This window comes from Elgaria multicarinata, chromosome 8 (assembly GCF_023053635.1).
Source record: "Elgaria multicarinata webbii isolate HBS135686 ecotype San Diego chromosome 8, rElgMul1.1.pri, whole genome shotgun sequence".
Classification (NCBI taxonomy): Eukaryota; Metazoa; Chordata; class Lepidosauria; order Squamata; family Anguidae; genus Elgaria; species Elgaria multicarinata.
The window spans coordinates 63,544,012-63,564,795 of NC_086178.1; positions in this window are offsets into that span (position 1 = coordinate 63,544,012).

Consider the following 20,784-nt stretch of genomic DNA (forward strand, 5'->3'; position numbering starts at 1 on the left):
GAGTAAGGGGTTTTAATGGTGGTGAAACTATCCTAATAGAAAAGCAGCTTTCTCTGAGGGTACCACTTGTGAATCGTCAGAAAAGACGCCAAGCATCACCCAAAAAACTAAACAAAATAAAAAAAGAAGAGGAAAGCAGAGGATACTGATCTGCATAAAATTGGCATAAGCTAATCAGATGCAAATTTAGAAATGCAAATCAGATGCAAATTTAGATGGTGTAATCTAAATTTAGATGGTGTAATTAGATGCCAATTTAGAAATTATTATAATTGAAATAGAAATACAGTCCATTTTACCATAGTGGGGAAGACTGTGGACAAGTGAGTTGTGTTCCTACCTGTTCAGGTTGCTGTCGAGGTGCTGTTGATGGGCAACTGCAAGGCCCACTCTTCCTTCCAATGGTGCTTTATCTTTATACCTGACTTGGACTGGACAGCCCTTCAAATAGAGGAGACCTTCAAAACAGAGGGCTGTCCTTTATTTAAAAAAAAAAGACTTATGGCCATTGTGAACCGCCCAGAGAGCTTCGGCTATTGGGCGGTATAAAAATGTAGTAAATAAATAAATAAATAAATAAATCCTAATCTCTGCCATTAGATATTCTTTTTTGAATTTGAGGCTTAATTTAATACAGCCTCACACACTGGATGCTAGCCAGATTCTTTGCAAGAGCCATCTACTCAACAGACTGAGGTTGGTGGTGTGGGGCAGAGGGCGCAGACTTTTTCCATTTCTTTGGGACTACTCTGTGGTTCTTTCCCTTTGGGCAAAGATTTGAAGCAGGGGTGCTTGCTTTCTGATTCCTAGTATCCAACTATGCAGAGGTCCTCAATTCAGCTTGAAGCCTCCTTTCCAATGCTGGGAGTTGGCATGATGCCTTAGAATTTCCCTGGGGGGAAAAACATTACAACCCATGATACCCAGTGGAAAAAAGATGTTGCCAACATAACTTCACTGGCAGCATCTTTACTTACTTAAGTCCAGGAAGAAGGAGAGGGCCCATGGCTACATCAACGCAGTTTCCTAAGGTGAGGTGGGTTTGTTTTTTTGCTTGGAGGAAGGGGTCAGTGTAGGGAATTGGCCTTTTTAGGTAGACAGTTTGAATGTTTGAGGGTTTAAGACTGCCCAACTGATTTTGGGGGTGAGCGGTAGGCTTCTCACCCATCTGTATAGGATGCATCTGGTACTTGGAGTCTCTTACCTTTGGGAATGGGTTCCCAGTACATGAGCTATGTTGGTAGGTCACAGAGTGGGGTTCCTGTGAGTGCTCATAGTACCAGAATCTTTTTGCAGCACTGGAAGTTACATCATCTGTGCCACAAACAGTTGCACAAAGAGGTGTAGAGATAAACCTAGCGGTGCACGAATAGATGGCTATGAGTGGGAAAACTCTGAGAATTTGAGGCAATATGACAGGCTTTCTTAGAACTGTTTGGGAACCAATTAAAGTGAGGAAAGGGCCCTCAAGGAAAGGCTTGCACTGTTAGGGTGGCCAGTTGTCATGCTTTACAAAGGACAGTCCTCTGTTTGAAAACATAGGACCCACTCAGTTCCCTGACTTTTAAAAGGCAGAGCTTCTTTGGAAAGCCCCGCAGTGGCTTCAAGGTGGCTGCTGTGTCATATAATTGACACAATGTCACCGTGAAGCCACCCTGGGGCTTTCAAAGCATATAGACAGCCTCCAGATTGGGGTCTGGATTAGGGCCTAAACATGTAACAGGCAGCAGATGTGAGCAAGGTGAGCTTGCAAGGACTGGGCTGCCATGTCAATGGATGCTTTCCTACAAGGCTTTTATCATGCCACCAGTCTGCCGCATTCATGGAATTTGACCGGGGCTCCAGACAACGTCATCTTCCATTTGTAAACCTCCAGTGTTTCGCCTCTGCTTTCCCCATCTTTTTGCTTCCTTGCCGCAGGGGAAAAAAAAAAAACTTAAGGGGTGAGGGGAAAGGTGGGATGGCTACACAATGGCTTCTGATTGTTCTTTCTACTAGCCCTCCATCTGGAAGCACCCCAGGTCTCTTTGCAAGTTGTGATAAGCAAGAGAGTGTTCTAAAGGAGAGAGGCAAGCTAGAGATTAAAATGTAAACACAAACAAATGAAGCCACCCCTAAGTTCTAGTGATGAGCATTAACATAGGGCAATAATAACTATCCCCAAATCTTCCCATGTACATTTTGGATTGTCTTTTGGGTGAAAGCAGTTTTTAAAAAAGAAGAACTCCAAAAAGAAATTCCGAAACTGAAACACTAGATGATTTTATTAGCTTTACTTTGATTGTGGGTCAAGCATGTAGCAGATAAGACCTTGTATATGTATTTGTGATTTTAGGTCATGGGAAAAGAGTTACATTTATCGCTCTGAGATTTTCAGACACAGACATATTTGCTACTGTGATTCCTTAACTGATGAAGAATTCTGTTGGATGAATGGAAGTGTTCCTGTAATGCAGGGTTTGGAAGAAGGTAGATCAGGATCTAGTGTGGTAGATCTCTGGGTGATTTGCAGTAGATTGGCAAGAGTTTCTGACTCTCTGTTGTTTGGGAATGAGAACAGCAAAAGGGCCACCACCACCCCGCTAAACAAAACAAGGTTGCTGAAATGAAGAAAGCTGAGAGTACCCAAGAATGGACGTTGTGTGAAAGGACTATGAGCTCAGTTCAGTTCTACTATTAAAAATGAATTCCTAGTCTCAGAACATGCTCAGAGTCACCATCTTCTTTAATTCTAAATGTATGTCTGTTGCATCTGACTCTACTTGGTCGATTTTGGGGTTCTAATAAAACACTAAGTAGACCCAACAAGCCTAAAGTCTGCCTACCTCTGCTCAAACTAGTTTGAAGACAGGCATATCTGGTCAATCAGCAATCCATGCATGGAGCTCAGCACTGCACCAACATTCACAGTCATGTGTTCATGCAATCAGTGATGCCTTAGGCTCCACCAACACACGGAGATCAAAGCTTACTTTTATTTGGCTAATATAAATATGCAACACTCCAGATAATCTTGTTATTTTTGCCCAGTCACTTTTCCTAGGAGAGAGGCCTCTATTAGTGTGGCTTGCTCCTTTCAAATGTACATTGATGGTGCTATATAAATAAATAAATAATAATAATAATAATAATAATAATAATAATAAAAATGATGCAGCACAAGGGCCTATATTTAATTAAAAACACCAAACATCCATTCAAAATGGAACTAAAAACCTCACTGCAGGGCAATGCCTCACAATGAATGAGCTGCTAAGTTTATCTGCGCCACACCTCTAGTCATTTGCTTCTACTGAGCAGGCAAGGCACAGTGCATTGATATATATTGCTTGATTAAGGAAAAACAAACAAACAGCTGTGAGATGCCTCTCAACCCAGCCAGCCAACACTTTCAAAGCAGTAAAGTCTGGGAAAGCAAATGCTATCAGCTCTGAGTCTCTTTCCTTGAAACACAAGTTTGGTGTATTGGAGATTAGGGACTTATCTACACCAAGCAGATATTCCACTATGAAAGTGGTATGAAAGTGGTATATAAAAGGCAGGAGCCACACTACTGCTTTATAGTGGTACTGAAGTGTACTGGCAACTGTTGGGACCCATGACACAAAGCATATACTGCTTTCATACCACTTTTAGAGTGTTATATCCTGCTTGGTGTAGATGTGTCATGAGCCCCAATAGTTGTCAGTGCACTTCATTACCACTATAAAGCAGTAGTGTAGATCCTGCAGTGCACTTCAATACTGCTATAAAGCACTAGTGTGGCTCCTGCATTTTAAATACCGCTTTCATAGTGGAATATCCTGCTTGGTGTAGCTGAGCCCAAAGAGGCTTATTATTAAAAAAAAAAAACCATTTGACTGCAATCTGGTTTTATAATATTCTTTAGACCCCTTGCTTGCCTATCCAAGCCTGTGATGATAAAAGGGCGCATGTTTTCAATTTTGCACACAGGAAATGATCCACAGCAAACTTTATAAATTATTTACTGGTTGTGGTCCAAGAAGTCTTGGCTCACTTAAGTTTTCATAAGAAATTAGATTAATAATAGAATCTTGTAGAGAAGCTCATCCAGTGAAATGCTCTGCACTGCCTGGATTCTCTGAAGACGTTTCTGAGAGCTGGCCAGTTCAGATATCTGTTAAGATTTGTGTGTTCGTTAACGAAAAATCGTGGGCCACTTGTTGAATGAATAGTTCTTTTCTCACCTGTCTAGGCACCTGTTTCTCTTGAATTTCTTTGAAGAAGTGAAACTGTCACAAAGTTGTGATGTTGGAGGAGGACATGTGAAAAATAATCTTGGCCATCATGAGCACTGCAGCTTCTTACATTCTAAACTCTTGGTCCATATAATAAATCACATGATGATGGTCAACATAATCTAGTGTTCCACAAGCAAGAGACTGGAAGGATCAAAATGTACCTGCCATGCCACTAAACTTTGTACCCAGTAAAATGCGAGTGTCCTATAAAAGACTTTTTAGGGATGATCAAATTCATATGAACATTTTTCCCATGCTGAAGTCTGCACTGTTTGTGTAAACTGATCAACAAGTGTCCCATTCATCATGGCTCAGAATATGTTGAGAAATCTTTAAAAAGTAAGTTGAACCAGAGCACACTGAATCAGAAGCTTGCTATGTGTTAAGCCACCCACAAAACCATTTCAGCCTGCACAAACCTATTGATAAGGTCAGCTATTGGATTGCATTCAATGGTTGCCTTCCACAAATGTAATGGACACCAGTGGCGGACCAAATTTTCCTTCTTCCCTGCACTTCTCATGCATGCCTCAAATCTACTCCACGAGGTTGAGGGACCCTCCAGAGAAGGGGAAGGGGAACTGTGAGAGGAGGTCTGCTTGCATAATCTTGGATTTAGCCCAATGACTTTTGTGCAATGAACATCCTTGTGTGAACTGGATTAACATATGCTGAATAGCACAGGGAAAATATCTGTGGCAAATAAGAATTTTTCTGCAAGAAAAATTGCTTGTAGAACCCCAGCAGTTGGGGTTTTATTGAAAGGTTCATCCTCAGTCAATTGTTAAGGTGCCAGCACTTCTACAGGGACATCGTAGTGGTCTTTATTATTTTCTTGTGGTCTAAAAAGAACCCAACTCTTTGTGTTTCCCCTGTAATGTTTTGTTAGACTGTCTGCATCTTCCTGATGCATTCATTATTCAGCCCAGGCATGTATAATAGAAAGTGTGTTCTGTTTCCATCATAGGAGCTATCAAGCTTTCTGGCAGACAGTTTAATTGCTTATAAAGGAGATAAGGATTTTCTTCTCCTTAATAAAATTACCCAGATCTCTTATAAATGTTGCAGTTCTGTCCCCTTTAGTCATAAGAGCCCAGCATCGAATTAGAATCTCGAGTAGGCAAACAAATCAGTTGGACTCTCTCATGAATAGGTAAATGTTCCATTCTTATCAATAGGGCCTTTCATTTGTTTAAAGGATTGAAACTGTGTTCAAATGAATTTTCAGCTCGGGAAGGGAACTAGATTTACAGGCTCCAGAATGAAGTCATCTCTTCACCCATTGACACAAAGCAGGTGACGCAGCTTCATATCTCTTTCTGTCTCTGACTCAAACTTATGGCCACCCCCAGGGATGAGGTAAGTATATTCATCATGTGTTTTTTCTCCTACTTGGTCTCTTAATAACTAAGCTGCCCATTGGTTTCCCTCATTACTGCTTAACATCCATATTTCAGTCGGACGACATACAATAATAAAACCATAGAGAATGCATTTCACAAAGCACTCAATCTTTGGACGGCCGCCAAAAAGGTCAAAAGAAGTACTCTAGGAAAAGTGGGTTCTTCAGAGTTCAAAGTTGAAGTCAAGGTTCTTCAGAGTTGCAACTGGACAGATAATCTAAGTAAAGAGTTAAATGAGGGCACTTGAGTAAGTTTGCTTCTAGCTACACAGGACTGAGGATCACATGAGACTCCTCTGTATGTAGGAGCAATGACATATAATTTGTGGTGCTCTATTCCAGCCCTTGGTGTTGGCCTGAATATTTCTGAAACAGGATCCACTGAAGCGCTGCAGGGACAAGAGAAGCCTGTTTCCCCTTTGTTGGCACAACAATGTTCCCAGGACTAGTTGCAGTTGGAAAGGAAGTGAGATGTAGACAGGATTTGCCTCCCTCCCCAAAGACTTTTTTGGCCCAATAGAAATATACCCAATATCCATCTTTTACTTACTAAAAATTAATGTTGCCTGCCTAATGGGTCAGAGATAGCCATTGCATGCATAGTGGTAGTGATGACAAGAATGAACTGAAATGTCCATAATGACTCAGAACTTGTGCACTTCTGTATGTAGCGAAGTGACGATATATCTGACAGTGGCAGAAAAGCTTTGAGGGTCAGGGGGTCATGATTGCCTTGTCCATGTCGAGATTTGAACAAGGTAGCCAGGAATAAATGCTGACAAGGCAGTTACAGCTACAGGATCAGAAAGAAATTGGGATGGAAAAATGCATCTAGGTGCCATCAGCAGTAAGGTGGCCATTGACACTAGAAGCACAAGTGAAAAGATCGAGAGATTAAAAAAGGCCATGGATAAAGGCATTTTCCAGAGTCATGGACAAAGCTCTGGAAAATGCCTACATTAATCACAATAAATAGAAAGAGCTATCTAAAGACCCAAAGAAAGAGAAGTGGAAGAGAGAGTATGGGAGAGGGAGGGAGTGGGAGGGAGAAGTCCAAGGTGGACAGCGAGCTGTGTATGGCATGATTAATAGTAGTAAAGGACTGTTCAAGAACAAGCGGCAGAGTAATGCTCTTAGTGCTACCAATGCAGCTTTTCTAATAGTGTTTAGCTTATGAAAACCTTTAACTAGGGTAAGAAAATGAAGGAAGCACCGCTGGTCACGTAACAGTGCTTCATACATTCCCAGATGGAGATTAATACTGGGCAGCCACTCCATATACTGATTAATTGAGTCATGCACTTGTTTCCTATTTTACAAAGTGCACACACACTTCCTTATATGTTCATTTATATTTGTGTAGGGATATAAAATGTATGAACTAGCCATTACTGTGGGTTGCTAGTTGCACTTCACAAAAATGCATTTTAATGATACTGGATTCATTAAAGATGTAAGGGTTAAGAATGCTTATTTTAATTGAAGAATAACTCTGCTTAATGAACATGGACAATAATGGACAACTAGCACCTCGTGGGTGATGTTGCCTGCATTTATGGTATGGATTGACATGAGACTGCATTTGCATTTGCATTTACTTCTTTCAGCTGTCCACAACAGGGATACATGAATGAGCAGGAAAAATGGTTTCCATCACACCAGTGTGTGTTGTAATCCAAATTATAACTATAGATAGAAGTTTCCCGCCTTGGGAAATTATATTTATTCTAGTGTGATGGCCTCTGTATTCTCAGTTTGGAAAGAAGGTTGCTTTTGACATAGGGCATGTCTACTAGGGCTGTGCATGGACCCCCTGAACCGCTTTGTGGCCCGATCCGGAACTTCTGGATTGGGCCCAAACTGCTTTGGGCTGATCTGCCCATCCCCTGCTCCGCTCCGTGGAGTGAGATCCGGAGGGGCGGGTCAGGATTTTGCCCCCCTTCCGTACTTACTTGCCTCCGTGGTGGACGGAGGAGGCAGGTAAGTGGGGAAGAGGGGATAAAATGGGGGCCGATAAGCCCAACTCCTCCCCGCCCCCTTGCCTGTGTCTGTCGCGGTATGTTGCAGGCTTCAACTGAGGCCCCGGCTTGAAGCCAGAAGAGGAGGCTGCAGCCTCTTCTGGCTTGAAGCCAGGGCCTCAATTGAAGCCCATGATGGACCATGACGGACACAGGTAAGCCCCCCTCCCCCCTGCCCCCTTACCTGGCTTCTCTGCCATCGCTATACAGACTGCAGCGGCAGCAGAGCCAGGTAAGCGAAACTCCTCCTCGCCCCCTTACCTGCTTCCATCGTGGGATTCAACTGAGAACCAGGCCTCAAAGCGGAAGCAGGCGGTGGCCTGTTTCTGCTTTGAGGTCTGGTCCTCAGTTGAAGACCATGACAGACCTTGATGGACGCAGGTTAGCCCCCCTTCCCATGCCCCCTTACCTGGCTCCGCCACCATCGCCACATGGACAGTGGCGACGATGAAGCCAGGTAAGCCCAAATTCCCCCGCCCCCTTGTGTCCATCGCGGTCCGTCATGGGCTTCAATTGAGGCCCTGGCTTCAAGCCAGACGAGAAGGCCGCAGCCTCTTCTGGCTTGAAGCTGGGGCCTCAATTGAAGCTCGCGACGGACACAGGTAAGCCCCCTCCCCCTGCCCCTTACCTGGCTCCATCACTGTCGCCGCACGGACTGTGGCGGTGGTGCCAGTGCCAGTTGAGTCCCCCTCCCTCCCACTTACCTGCGTCCGGTGCTCTGGATCGAGGCGAACTGCTTCGCCTCGATCTGCAGCCCCCCGACCCAACCCGTCTCCACCTTTGTCGGTGGCAAATCTGGCCGCTCTGCTATCGCTTCTCCGAAGCAGAGCAGAGCGGAGCACAGCCCTAATGTTTACACCTGCCTTTCTCCCCGGGGTCATCCCAGGATCGTCCCTGTGCATTCAAATGACACACAAGGGATCCCAGGAACAGGCTGGGATGATCCCTCCATTTTCCTGGGATAATCGTTAGGTGTAGAAAGGGCCACAGAAGGTCTTTTGGGATGTGTAGTGTTGGCTTCTTTAATATGTAAAAAAGCAAGGGAACTCCTGATCCTTATGGGTATCTTCAGTTATACACATTCAAAATCTGTGCTGCATATGTTGGCATTTATTTATTGTATTTATTTATTCCATTTCATTTCTACACCACCCAATAGACAAAGCTCTCTGGGCAGTTTACAACACTCTATAAAATAATAAAATACAATATAAAAACACAGCATAAAATTTACATATACAAAATTTAGACAGCTAAAAACAGTTTTAATTAAATACTAGACTTGTTTATATGACTGGCAGAAATGCTCCATCATATGTCACTAAATGCCATTAAATGCCTGGGAACAGAAGGCAGTTTAAATCTGTAGTTGAAAAGATGACAGTGTTGGTGCCAGGTGGGCCTGAGTGGGGAGCTTATTCCATAGTTGGAGCGCCACCACAGAGAAGGCCCTCTCTTGGAGGAGGAGGCACTTGAAGGGCCCCCCCAGATGTTCATCATAGTGTCTGGGTATGTTCAGGTTGGGAGAGGCGTTCTGTGAGGTATTGTAATCCCAAGCCATGTAAGGCTTTATACTGCAGGTTAAAAGGTTTATTGTCTACAAAGCACCACAACGGTCTAATCCAGAGTCCCCAAACGTTTTGGGTCAGTTGGTACATTTGGGATTTTGAGAGAGTGTGACAGGCACTCTCATAAAATGGCTGCAATTGGAGGGGGGCCTTGCCAATTCATAAAATGGCTGCCATGGTAGGCATGGCTGGTCACAAAACATTCATTTCCCAGTACACAAACTGGTGAGACTAAAAGAAAACTAACTTGCACAAGGGAAAGGTGGGGGCTGAGCTCCGAAACACAAAACCAGTCTTTTGTATCCAAATAAAGAGGGTGCTTTGCAGCTTGCCAGCCTCCCAGTTAAAAATAATTAATTTTAAAAACCTTAAGAAATAAAATAAAAACTAAGTGGGGCAGGGAGCCCGGCTGGCACTAAAAGAGGTGTCCACAGGCACATTAGTGTCCATGGACTCCATATTGGGGACTAGGGGTGTGCACGGACCCCCCCAATCCGCTTCGTGGCCCGATCCTCTTCGCGCCGCTTCGCCTGTCTCCCGCTCCACTCTGCGGAGCGAGATCTGGCTTCGCCGCCGTCACTATATGGACGGCAGCGGCGGCGCAAGAGAAACCACTCACCCACCCCGCCCCCTTACCTTCCTCCGTTGCGGGATTCAATTGAGGCCCCGGTTGAAGCCGGAAGAGGTCTCGACCTTCACTTCTGGCTTCAACCGGGGCCTCAATTGAAGCCCGCGACAGAGGAAGGTAAGCGTCCCTCCTCCCTGCTCCCTTACCTGGTGCCGCCGCCAGTGCCGCTGCAAGGATGGCGGCGCGGCGGTGCCAGGTAGGCCAGGCCCCTGCCCCTGCCCCGGCCCCTGCCCCCTTACCTTCCTCTGTCGCGGGCTTCAATTGAGGCCCCGGTTGAAGCCGGAAGAGGCCTCGGCCTTCACTTCCGACTTCAACCAGGGCCTCAATTGAAGCCCGCGATGGAGGAAGGTAAGCGTCCCTGCTCCCTGCTCCCTTACCTGGTGCTTCCGCCGCCGCATGGATGGCGGCCCCAGCAGCGCCAGATTAGTCCCCCTCCCCCCCACTTACCTGCAGGCGAAGCTCCGGATTGAGGCGATCCTCTTTGCCTCGATCCGCAGCCCCCCTGACTCTCTTCGCCTCCGCCTTTTCCGGAGGCGAATTAGGCCACCTCGCTCCTGCTTCTCTGAACCGAAGAGAAGCGGAGCACATCCCTATTGGAGACCTGTGGTCTAACCAATGTGCAAAAATTAAAAACACAAAAAGAGTCCTGTCCACAAGTTTACAATCTGGTAGTAAGACACACATGAACACAAACTGTCATACCAGGTAGGATGAAGATCTCAACTCAAATGTAAGGTCCTCTACTTCAGAATGAAAGTTTTGTGTAAGCTCAGAGTTCCCCCTTCTACATGTAGGTATTATGAGTGGGAGATGCCAACTGCTAGGACTCCTTTCTAAGTGATGGAAGTGGCTGATATACTGTATATTGTTACTGAAGCTTAACAATGAAGATATGGGTGAAATAATTTATGAGAACCCTATAGGGTGGGATCCAGATTTAGGCCTTAGCTAGACCTACTTTATAGTCCATGACGGAGGAGGGAAGATCCCGCGTTGTGATTCATGCGAGATCCCTCCTCCATTTACACATGACGTGCAACGACCTCAGGAGGAGAGGCGTTGCACCCACCATTTTTTATTTTTAAAGAAAGAGGAGTTCACGAACAGCCATGCACAAAGGTAGGTGCTTTTTTAAAATAATAATTTAATTTCCCCACTCCCCCCACCCTACCCCTGATGGGTGCAGTGCTCCTGAGGAGCGCTGTGCCCCATGCGCAGAGCTGGGTCAAACCGCGGCAACGGGCCACATGTTCCGCGATCTAGGGCTCAGCCAGACACTGCGGAAAAAGCAGGCCCAAAGGGGAGGGCAAGATTCTGGGGCAAGGGAGGGATGATCCCTCCCTGATCCCGGAATCCCCTGTGCGTCACGTGGATGCACAAGGACGATCCCGGGGTTCGCCCTGGGATTTCGCCCGGTCTAGCTAAGGCCTTAGTCATGCTTAGAGTAAGCTAACTGAAATCAACGGGAGAAGTTAATCCTGACTAACTCAAGCCCCATTGATTTCAATGGGTCTATTCTAAACATGATGATGGCTGGATCGATCCCTTACTTTAGGCGTGCCCAAGTGCTTGGGGCAGCTCTATTGGATATCTTTCTTTTTCTTTTTAACAGCATGTTCTTATGCAAAAGCACAAGCAGCTTTTGAAAGCCTCCTCAACTTCAAATGTGATTTGGCAGCATGGGAGAGCTGCTGTTTGAGAAATTCAAGGCCAAAGCCCCCCTGGGCACACAGAAATAGCTGCATGGTTCTTTGGATGTCAGCCATAATGTTTTCCTAGTAGTCTCTTTCTGTCTGTTCCTCCCCACTTCTCCACCCTGAAGATGGTGGAGAAGTGGGGGGGATGTTTAGCTAGAAGAACAACTGCCCACGACCAACCATAGCAATCAATGGGGCTTGAGTGCACTACTGGGTGCGGGACTGCATGCTAAGATTGCTATTTTGATCTTGCAAACTTGCACACCCGCTGTTTTGCACTTCAAAGCAAAGAACACCCACACCCACCCACTGTATATCTGGGGAACTGTAGTCAGGTTTAATCACATTCTACTTTACGCCACTGTGCCATCATCCCTTTTTGCTCCTCTCTTCTTTTCTAGCATACATGAGACCTTCAGCTTATCTGTGCTTGCTTTAAATTACTGCTTCATAGCAATGCAAATCATGGATTCTTGGGAAGAGAAGCTATCATACAGTGAAATCTATTATTGTTTAGACATGGCTTAGGAAATATGGAAATGATACAATACTTAATTTAATAACTAAAGCATGGCTCATTTACCCAAGAGTTTCTAATGGTTTAATAAACTATGCCATGAGAACCCTACTGATATGATAATAAAGAGGGAAGCTTGTGTGTGTGTGAGAGAGAGAGGGAGCGAGAGAGCAAGAGAGCAACAGCGAGAGAGAGAATGTGTTTATGTGTGTGTGAGAGAGAGATTGATCTATCACCAAGGTCATGAAAGATGTTTGGTTTGTGGCAAATCCTGAAAAGTGAAGCTAATCATGGAATTTCAATATTTGACTTGAACTACAAGATGTACCATCTCATCATACTATGATCATTTTATAATTCTATGCAATAAATATCCCAGTCCCCCCCCCTGCCCTATATGACCAACCATCAATACTATGTAGCTCCTAGGTGTGATTTCACTCAGGTCTAATTTATCCCAAACAGGGGGGGAAACCTAGTGTCTGGGTCAGATTTTGAAAGTACATAATTATCCATAAACCACTGACCTGTGGCAGGCAGTTACAATCTGCACTCATGTTTCGCGTACTCAAAAACACTCTGTCTGCTAAAAGCTGCCCCCCTTTCAAATTCGACTTGAGTTCTGAAAACTCATGGCTGACACTTTTCATATTGGAAATAGCTGACAGAGAGGGCCTTTTTGCATTCATGTATGCCAATATACTGTAGCTATTTCTAAAAATATTATCTTGTATACAGTAAATTTCAGTTAAAATGAAAACCAAATGGGATCTTTCAGTAATGTAGTCTTGGCTATGCTGTGAAGTTGGATGGCAGTCTCTATGTTAGAGGAAAAAAAAGGTTTCTTTTAAGTGAAAGGTTCATCATTATAACTTGTAGGAACACCCCAAATATACAAAGCACTGTGCTTGAATAAAATGCACAGGTCCTCCGCCTGCAGGCTCACACTCAAGATATAAGCATTGTGGAAAGCAGTGATGTTCATTTGGTTTACAGCCACATTACGCATTATAGTGCAGCTGTATGTAAAGAATACAAAACGCTGGTGCTTTTCGTTCTTTTGGGGGAAGGGTAGGTAGCCCACTTTTTCTTTTTTCTTCCCCCCCTTTTAATACTTTTATTATTCTTCTACAAAAGCAAAACACTAAGGGAAGGGGAAACAATACAGATTACACAACTTTACACCTATCACATCCAATAAAAAAACCCTATATGTAAGGCTATACGCCATTTGAAGCAGACTTCGTGTCATAGCTGACTATTTAGCCAGCTCAGAATTACATAAACATTAAAAAGAAAAGAAAAAGAAAACCACAGATAAACACAGATTATATATAGAATCCACATACAAACAAATCATTCTTTTGCGATTCTTGTACATACTCTATCAAAGGTCTCCAGTCCATTGCAAATGAAGTTATTGATTTTTCTCTTACTAGCGCCGTTAACTTCGCCAACTCCAACACCTTGAGAAGCCATTCTTCCATTGTTGGAACTTGGGTTTCCCCCCAGTATTGTGCAATATAGTAGTCTCGCCGCTGTTGTCATATATTGAAATAACAGTCCTTTTTCTTTTAATTGCTCATCCATAAGTCCAAGCAAAAAAGCTTCTGGTTTCATTTGTATATTTATCTTTAATTTTTTTTGCATTAATGAATGAATTTTAACCCAGTAAGTTTTTGCTGTTTTACAAGACCACCAAATGTGGTAAAAGGTTCCTTCTTGTTCTTCACATTTTCAACAGTCTCCCTTAGCCCACTTTTCCTTGCTGCTGCGCCCCACTGGGCCTCCTTGCCCACTATGGCAAATGCGGCACATATACTAGGTTTCCCCTCTGTTTTGGATAAATTAGACCTGAATGAAATCACACCTTGGAGCTGCATAGTACTGATGGTTGGTCATATGGGGCGGGGGGTGGGGGAACTGGGATATTTATTGCATAGAGTTATGAAATGGTCATAGCAATGATGAGATGGCGCATCTTGTAGTTCAAGTCAAATATCGAAATTCCATGATTTAGCTTAGCTTTTCAGGATTTGCCACAAGCCAAACATCTTTCATGACCTTGGTGATAGATCAATCTCTCTCTCACACACACACACATATACAGCAGGAGAGTAACTGGGGTGGGGTGGGGTGGGGGGCTTTTTACAGCAGCCACATATACTGTTTCACTGTAGCAGAGTGAGCCAGAGGGTGGGTGGGCGGTCTCTCTGGAAAGCTGCATTGGCTGCAAAAGCATCAGGCACTGTTCTTCAGAAAGCTGACAAGGCCCACATGCCTGGCTCTGAAGGGATCCTTCCTCAGAGGCAGGCATTGCCTGGTTGGACGGGTGTTCCAGGAGATCGCCTGTAATGGAAAGCCAGAGCAGCCACCTGTTTCTCTTTTTAGCCAGAGCTAGGAGAGGACGGGCAGATGCTCTCAAGGAGCCAGTTCCAGGAGGTCACCGGAAGCACAGGTCATCTCCTTGGACACCTCTCCAGTCAATGTTGGTCTCTGAGGAAGGAGCCCCTCAGAGCCAGTCATTTCAGAAAGGTTTCTCTCTCAAGGCTTGCGCCTCTCACTTGCCCCGGCTGATGTGGCTCTTTCAGTCTGACCTCACTCTGCTCAAAGTGGATGGGGGTTGTGGCTGCTACTAGGAGTGGGAGTATTCAGATACTGCTGCTGCAGTTGGGAGTGGACTGGGGGTGACTTTTCTTCCGCCTCAATGGTTGTAGTCTAAAGCATCTGGAAGGCACCTGGTTGTGGAAGACTGCCCTAAACCTTGGGTGCTTTTATCCTTGTTCTTGTCCTGAATTTCCCTTGCAAAGCCATCTTAGGGTGGGGTGTTTCTGGGGGAAATACCATGTCTGTATCCCCTTCCTCTCTATGCTGTCTCTGGCATCAAAGCTGCCACTTCTATGCATGCTTTGTAAAGGCTCCTGGGGAAAAGGCTTTGTAAAGGCTCCACATGCAGCTCGCCCCCTCAGGAAATGAAGAAAATCATAGGACCTACGAGGAAGGCAGGGCTGATGAAATCATGGGGACTTGCTGGATTTGAAACCTGCCCCAAACCCTGGGGTCTCATGAAATCTGTAAATATCACAGGGCATCTCACAAAACAGAAGACCTGGGGAGCATCAGTGGGGCTTAAATAAATATATTTTGGGCCACCCTAGAAACTTTGATGAAGGGAATACTTTAAATCAGGTCCAAGAAGAAAGTTAGATCTCCAGATATCTTGAAAGTCTACGCCTAGCATTACTGGCCATTGGCCATGCTTGCAGGGACTTCTGGGAGTTGAAGTCCAAAACATCTGGAGATCTGGGTTCCAGGAAGAGGTAAAAGGAGTCAGCTAAATAAGGTGAATGCTTATGAGCTGCCACACGACTGGTATTCTCTGCTATGTGCCAGTCTACTGTAGTGTAGTCAGAAACTGGGGCACATAAGAGAAAACTGAATTAGGTGGGGGAAACACCTGGCCAGTACTCCAATGGCTTTTTGGCAAACAGATCTGGCAGACTTTTAAAACATGCAAAACTGTACAAAACTCATGAACCAGATATAATACAGAGATGAGCATGCACACTTTCATATCATTATCTCCAAAACTATCACCTGTCTCAAGCTGAAGTTATCTCATGTTCTCCGTCTGTTGTTCTCTTTGCTGTAAAGCATTATTTGACAGCTTCATGGAAGATTCTCAACTCAACCCAACTGGTATTTATAGAAATATTTTGTCAATGATTCATATTTATATAAGCTTCAACTTTGCAAGATGGATAAAAATCACGATTATTGTTAGCAATATCAGTGCCAGATGGTCAGCATGCAGCCCATGCACTGATTCAATCGAAGAAAGAGGTGGTTGGCGCATAAATCATGCACAAGTATCTTGATCAAAGCTGGATGGTCTTATCTAGCTCATGCCAAGAAATGAAAGCCTACCTGGATGATTTCCAGCTATTCACTGAGGCTGTATATATGTAGAATGGGTATCTATCTATCTATCTATCTATCTATCTATCTATCTATCTATCTATCTATCTATCTATCTATATCTATCTATCTATCTATCTATTTTTCTAGTGCAATATAGATCCATTAGTGCAATGGCACTGCCCTATGAGGCTTTAGGTATGTAATGCTTCCTGCTGTGAGGAGGTCTGGATAACCTTGAGCTTAATATGACATCAGTCATTCCAATCTTTTTGGTTTTATAGAAGGCTCTGAAGGCTGTTACCACCACCAGAGCTGACGAGAGTGGAATTTTTTTTTTTATCTAAAGGTTTAGTGCAGGTGCTGCTGACCTGATGAGTATCTTTTTTAAAACAACAACAACAAACCTCAGAGAAAACCTTGCTTTGTATGAGTCATGTGAATAGTAGTGGACTTTTTATAGTCCCGTAGAGAAGACTTTTCCTTTACTCCAAATTCTCCTCTGCTATTGCATGACTGGATTCTTGTGTCCTGAACAATTTCACACTTTATCAAGGGAAGTTCAGTAGAAAGATGAAAGCAGTTACTTCCTTGGCAGCAGAGCTGTGGGCAGGCTGAGGGACAGCCAGTGACCCAAATATACGATGATTTTTTTAAGGCCACCATCATATCCTCAGCTGCAAGCTGGCAGAGGGGCAGCAAGAAGTCATGTAACTGCTGCTGTGCCAGTGGAGATGATGGTCCACCAGTGGGACAACCATGGATATTGCTTGGTACTTGAAAGATCTGGGACACAGGCTCATGACATAGGATTGTATAAGTAACCAGCACTTATCTTTTCTCCTTTCTCCACCTGTTTTTATTCAAACTTGTCATTCCATGGTGGATAATGGCAAATGACAAGCAGAATAGCCCCAGATTCCTTCTTCTGCAACAATGTGAACCCACTTCTCCAAAGAAGGAGAAAAAAAATCTTTCTGTTTGTATAAAGTCCAATACAACTCAGAACATACCTTACACATTATCCTCCTCTTGAGATTTCCGAGACTTGCTCTGGATGGAATAAAGAAGAGAAAGAAAGACCAGGATAGGATAAGGGACGAAAGAAGAGGAACAGAAGAATGGTGACTGAAAATGGAGGGAGAACATTTCTCAAGCTAAGTACCTCCCAGCAGTGGGCATTTAAGCATAGAAAGGTAATGAGAGAAAACAAAATGACAAACAACAACAAAAGAATGTGCAGACTGTGGAAAGAAAGATGGCAGTGTCTCCTATACTTTTAAAGCTTTCTGCCTTCTCACTACACCCCCTGTCGGTGTGCCAAGGAAGTGAATCCTAACGTCTCATAGTCACTGCAAAACTGCTGTGCTCAGAGAGAAGAGGCAGGCTTGTGTTAAGTCAGATGATGTCATTGGGGCATCTCATAAAAGATTTGGGGCCCATGCCCTCTTTAACAATGCCCATGGAGACAATACATGTCACTGGATACACACACAGAAAAAATAGTTATTGGTTGCTTTTAAAAGGAGATTAGACAAATTCATGGAGGATAAGGCTATTAATGAGTCATATTCTGGAGGTGACAGACTTGACTTTGGGGGAGCTAGGGGTGGCGACAGCCGACAGAAAGCTCTGGCGTGGGTTGGTCCATGAAGTCACGAAGAGTCGGAAACGACTGAACGAATAAACAACAACAAATGGTGATATGCTCCCTCCAGTATTGAAGGTAGTATGCCTCTGTACACTACTTGCTGGGGAACATGGGCAGGAGGGTGCTGTTGCCCTCATGACTTGCTTGTGGGTTTCCCATAGACAGATGGTTGGCCACTGTGTGAACAGAATGCTGGACTTGATGGACTCTTGGTCTGATCCAGCATGGCTCTTCTTATGATATTTATTTATTACAATTATTTATACCCCAGCTTTTAGAATAAAATCTTAGCAAGGAAGCTTACAGGAAAACAAAACAAAACACTAAAAAAACAATATTAAAAAATAACAACTCATATAGATCTGTCCTGCAGGGCAGTTGCTGGTCGAAAGCCCTGTGGAGGAAGAGAGGGACGGTCGAGTTGGAGCAGGGGGTCTGAGGTCATCTTCGCCTGCCTCCCTCTCTCTGCTGGGATCTGTCCCACAGAGCAGTTGGTGGTAGTGGATGTGGGGCTGGGCTGGGGGAGAGTCCAACTGGAACAGGCTCCGTGATGGCCTTTGCCTGCCAGTAGTGCTACGCATTACCAATGCAAAAGTCTCTAAACTTCAGCACAATTCCCACCAATGGTGTTAGAAATAAGAAATATCCATAATTTTGCCTCTTAGGGAAATGATTAAGCAGCCTCTCCATCCGCTACACAGTGGATGGAGAGCCCATTGTGGCTTTTCCTCAAGAAGAACAAAAAGGGGAGCATCGGCATTTGGTCCACAGGCATATAGTTAGACCGTGACACTGCCATTTTCAGGAGTCGGGGGCAGCTCCTAGATCAAAGAACAGTGGCCAATTTTAATCTCCTTTCTCTGCATCTCTTTCCCCTCCCTCTACTGCTTGTTCAAAATAAGGCAGGTTCTGAAAAAACTTCTCCCAAGTGCAAACAGAATAAAGTATGCAAATTAAATAACTGAATACTAATGTGTCTCAAGATCAGAAAACATGACCTGCTTTGCATATGGCACACATGATACATGCAAAGTAGCCAGGTTATGGTGAAACTTCTTCAGTGATTAAAAATCACAGTATTCACAGTCAGACCGAGTCAGCAAAATTTCAAATGGTTTCAGCATGCTGGAGGTAGAGGAGATGCACTCAATCCCTTTTAGCCCAAAGTGATAACAGTTTCAGAAGTCCTATTTTCCTCATTAATATAAAAGTACAGAATCCTAAACCAACATTTCTGAACTTTATTATTATTATTATTATTATTTATTTATATAGCACCATCAGTGTACATGGTGCTGTACAGAGTAAAACAGTAAATAGCAAGACCCTGCCGCATAGGCTTACAATCTAAGGCTTTTTGCTTTATTCACTGCGGTTAAAGCCATGGTTTAAGGTGTCTTCTGAACAGGGCCAATAGGAGACAGGGCAAGAAGAGGAAGGGGCTGCCAGAGATGCGAGGAGAGACGTGAGAAATCTCAGCCGCTACTGGTGCTTACTGTCTCGGCCTCTGAAGGGAGTAGGAACGGGGATGCAGAAAGGGGAAGGGAGAGCCAGGAAGACGGGATTGTTAAATGGCCAAGGCTCGGACGACATTTGTGTTGTTAAAGGAGCGGGATCAAGGGAGAATCTACATAGGGATCGACGAATTTGTCACTTTTGGTTTCTCTTCTCTGCTACAAGCATTTGTCTGTGCAATTTTGATTAATTTGTGCAAGCAATTTTCCTAAAATAATGACTTTTGAATGTTATTTTCACTAATGAACTGTTTTCGTGTGCACTTTCCCCTAACATTCATTTTTGTACACATTTTTTTTATTGGATTACTCCATTGCAAAACTCAGAGAAATGCAAATTTGGAAGGTTAACTGAGATGCAGTTTAAGTATTGGTTCAAACTTAGGAAAGTGGGCATTAAACTGCAAACCAAACAAATTTCTCTTCCATCCCTACCTGCAGGCTACATTTCCAATTCATTTCTGATTCTAGTAAAAAGTGTATTGTACAGATTTCTGTTCAGTGAAGAGTTTCACTCATTCTTCTCACAGTGCATTGTGAGGAAAATTAAAATGCTGGCTGTGTGGGCAAATCCAAGCATTTGGTCCTGACGCTCCTGTCAGCACCATTCCCCCAAATTAAAGGGGATCCCAGAAGCACAGGGTCAGCAGTAGAGGGCCTTCCTAGGACACTGCCATGCGCCTAGGCATGCCATATGCTGAATCTGGTCCAAAAGAATAATAGAATCATAGAATAGTAGAGTTGGAAGGGGTCTAAGGCCATCAGTGACAATGGAACCAGTTACTTAGGGAGGTTGTAGGCTCTCCCACACTACAGGCATTGAAGAGGCAGCTGGATAACCATCTGTCAGGGATGCTTTAGGGTGGATTCCTGCATTGAGCGGGGTGGGGTGGGGTTTGGACTCGATGGCCTTTTAGGCCCATTCCAATTCTACTATTCTATGATTCTAAGTCCAACCCCCTGCTCAGTGCAGGAATCCACCAGCTGCCTCTTGAATGCCTCTAGAATGCTGTGCTGGTTCAGACCTATCTAATCTAGCATCCAGTTCACACAGCAGCCCACCATATAATCTGGAAGCCCAATAGCACCTTCCTGCAATAGCACCTTCCACTCAAGTTTCCCGGCAACTGGCTTTCAGAGGCATAGTAACCACTGATAGCTGTATTCAAGCTGATACTTACAGAACTTAAAAGACTTTACCTGCCTAGAATGTAATGGATGTCACTTCATCCAAATGCTTTAGCTTTAAAAAGTAAATAGGGATGGCCATTTTACCACACACCTGTGATCAAATCTACTTCATGACCCCCCTAGTCAGGTGTTATTAAACTGGGTTCTCTAAATGCATGAGGAAAAGGAGTGCTTTAGCTCTGTTCCAACCCTACCCCTGGTCACGTGTTTCCATCACCTTGAACCTTTGGAGGGCAATGGTCTGAAGAGGAGACTTCCTGTATCTGTGGAGGCTCTCCTCCTCGGACAGTGACCCTCCATAAGTCCAGGTTAATAGAAATGTATGAGGAAGGGGCAGGGCTAGAGTGTTCCTTCTCACACATTTAGCATACTCAGCTTAATAATGCCCAAATAGGGCTTTAGTTGACTTGTTGACCGA